The sequence below is a fragment of the Hipposideros armiger genome, unplaced genomic scaffold (genome assembly GCF_001890085.2).
Source record: "Hipposideros armiger isolate ML-2016 unplaced genomic scaffold, ASM189008v1 scaffold_1772, whole genome shotgun sequence".
In the NCBI taxonomy this organism is placed as follows: Eukaryota; Metazoa; Chordata; class Mammalia; order Chiroptera; family Hipposideridae; genus Hipposideros; species Hipposideros armiger.
Genome location: NW_017733122.1, coordinates 84,759 through 88,323, shown reverse-complemented (window position 1 = coordinate 88,323; position 3,565 = coordinate 84,759).

Here is a 3,565-nt window from a genome sequence, read left to right as displayed (position 1 = left end):
CAAAAAAAAAAAAAAAAAAAAAAAAAAAATCTAGAGGAATCTGAAAATTCATCAAAGCTGTTTGGAACGTACTTTTTATTATCATATATATTGTATTAGTCTCTAACTACTGGTATTCTGTGATTATCTGTGTAAAGCCTATTTTTCACATTGATAACCCCTGGCTTCTGATATCTAAACGATTTTGTAAAGGAAAGTATTGTACAGCATCAGAATTCTAAACTCAATTTAAAATTTCTTTTCTATTTGCATGTTTGGTTAAAAACATAATGATTTTCATTACATGGAAAAACTTTGTTTCTCTCAAAATGTGGTTTTTACCCCAGCTACCATGACATCTTGTCATATATTATTTACAAAGGCTGACAACCAAAGAACTTAAGGATAACTCGATCCCCTCCATTACAACAGCAAAGAGAGATGAAGTTATCAGGACAAGTGAAAAATTGCCACGAATCTTTGTTTTCATACTTTGCTGTTTCAAAGCTTAAACATCACGTCAATGTGACAATGTATGATTAAGAATTATTTACATAAAGAACCATGGGCCAAAACAAAAATATTTGAAGTTATTTTATGCAATATGTATTAGTTTTGTGGGCTCCTGGCTAGATAGGTGGATAGATAGATAGATAGACAGACAAAGATAGATCTATACATATCTAAATATAATATAATATATAAAAACAGTGTAATATATGTTATGTTATATTATAAGTTATATAATATATGATGTTATGTTAAATGTACATTACAGTAACATATTTATTGCATTAGTCTAACTACTGGTTCTCTGTGATTAAATATTAAGAGCGGAGAAGACAGAGCATGAAAAAAAAATCCACTAAATTGATCCAAAATTATCAGGCACTGATGATACTTTTCCATGATACTTTTGCCTCTCTCTGCTGATCATGCTTTTTAGACTCCTTTGATACATTCTCAATTCCCAGGGTATCACTTATAGTGAGTGATTTAAAATAAAATGTGTATTGTGAGATAACCTTATTTAAACTGTTATATCAGTTCTACAGAATCATTTCAACTACAGTGAATTAGATGAATAGAAAGTGGAAATGAAGAGTTAATGAACAGATTGCATGATCTGAGTTAGGTGATGGTGGGTGTGATATATGCAGCTATAAGTTAATCATGAACTAAACCAGTGCCTCTGTTGGTTCTGTTGCACTAACTAAAAATTTCATGTCATTCATACATTTACATTAAAGAGACGCAATGGTGTCCGTAATGTAAATATTGGGATGAACTGGATGGCACTTTAACCTGTTCCCCACAACCACAGAGCTCAGATCATGTGTTGACTTGCAAGTCTTAGTATTCCCGATAGCTAATTTTGATGGGAGAGTCAATCTGGAATGGGTCAAGATTGCTCTTTTAGTTATATTTAAATACAGAGAATTATTTTGCTTACTGGTATGATAGGTAGATGAAAAGTGATGAGAAAAGTATGAGAGGGTGTTGACTTTAAGTAAGTCAGGTGCAGTTATTGATAATATGTACATTTTTATAGTTCATTTACAATTATCAATTACCTAGAAGAATACAGTTGACTATGGAGGAAGTAGAGAATCCCCATCCTGTAATATCTCAAAGAATTGGGAAATGAAAGAACCAGAGTCTCCTTGGAAGATTCACAGCAGGTCAGAGGAAGTGTCAGGACAGGCCTCGGATTTTTCCAGCACCCCTTAGCAAATTTAAATCAGCTAGTGAGATCTTAGGCTTTTTTCTGTTGGTTTAAGCTCCAAAGATGTGTGTTTTAAGAGTTATAAATATTTGTTGACTAAAATGATAGTTTCAACGGACTCTGTAATTTTAAATGAAGAGAAAAGTTAAGTTACATAATACTTTTCAGAATCAGAACTTCACAAATCAAGCTCTGGCAGCTGTACATCTGAGAAGCACAGATAGAGGGCTGAAAAGCTGCTGCTGAACTTGCTGCAAGCTAGTATTCTATAACATGTTTATGACAGGCAATGGGAAACAGATTTGTCATGGTGGGAATAGTAGCTGGCTTACGTACATACGGAGGAGGAAGGAAAATGTATACTTTTGCTTCCTTTTTGAGGAAACCTAAGCAACAGTGACTCTCAAATGATCAGGACCAGAGTAGTTTAGGTTTGGCATTTCTATAGAGCTTACTTCACAAGCTCAGCTTTCTTTAATTTTGGTAGAAACTTGGACACAAAAAATGAAATGTAAATCTTGGAAGAAAATATAGTGGGGACTAGACTATGAAACAAAATCTTTTACACTTCAGGTCTCATCTTTTGCTTTGACTGTCAAAGATAACATGGTGACTGTAGTTGATCACACTATTGTTGTATAATTGAAATTTGCTAAGAGTAGAACTTGAATGTTCTAGCCTAAAAAACGTAAATTAAAAAAAAAAAAGATACCATAGGAGATCTTCCAGCAGCCACTGTAAAATCTAAAGCCTGCCACAGCGAGAATAGTCTGGAAAGTGTAGTGAAAAACAAGGGACAGATACCCCATATGGAAGCTCATTAGTAGGAGAGCATGTGAGAGAGATACTGTTACCACTGGACAGTTAATGTTGTCAGGAGAGAACCATGTGTTTGTTAGAACAAGAAGGTAAAGGGGAAATGGAAGAGATTGAGGATGCAGGAGAGTTAGCTGATAATTTGATGAAGATCAAGAATCATATAGAGGGTTTTCAGAAGCTATGAAAGTGAGGGTGATGGGATCAATAAAAGGGGGGAATGTACAGAGTTACATAGAGAAGACAATTCATGAGGAAAGGGAGGTACAATGTGATGATATATGGAAAGCATTTATGACAAGACCTGGCATATAGTTGGTATTCAATAAATGTCAAATGCTGACTTTTATTATGTGGATAAATATAAAAAGTGTTTTCCCTCTGAATTCTACTGATTTCCAGTACAAACTCATATTGCATAGTAAAATAATTTAAAAGATTAGGCAAATATTAATTATTGAGATACCTTTTCAAAAATTTTAAATGGTGTAACGGTTGATTCTGTTTCTAGGCATAGATTCAGTTACCTTAAAGAAAACACACACACACAGAAAAAATGTGAAAGACTCACAAGTTCTTACAAATCTTTATGTGAAATACTCCACTATAAAATGATTTATCAGAGTTAAGAACAATTCCATTTTCAACTTACTTAAATACGCAATATGTCTGAGGAATAGTTTATAAAAGTAAAACTTCCTATTAATTGTGTGCTAACATAAATGAAAATCCATCAAGAATATTTACTTGTTCCTTAAGAACAAAATTTGTAACTTCTTATAACTTTAAACTAGTGCCTTCAAATGTGAGTAAGCAAACACACTACACAAATCATCAAAATAAGTTCTCCCAAATGTCATATTTCCTTACCACAAATTACTCCAATTGTCCAAACCACAACTTAATTTGAGAATCCCTCTTTTTCTGCAGGCTCAGAGCCAAATCTGTCTGTCATGCTCAATCATAGAACTGAAGACTTTCAGTTCTGGTAAGCCACCATACATCTAGCTTTCAAAAAATTGAGTTGTTTTCCAGACTTTGCTG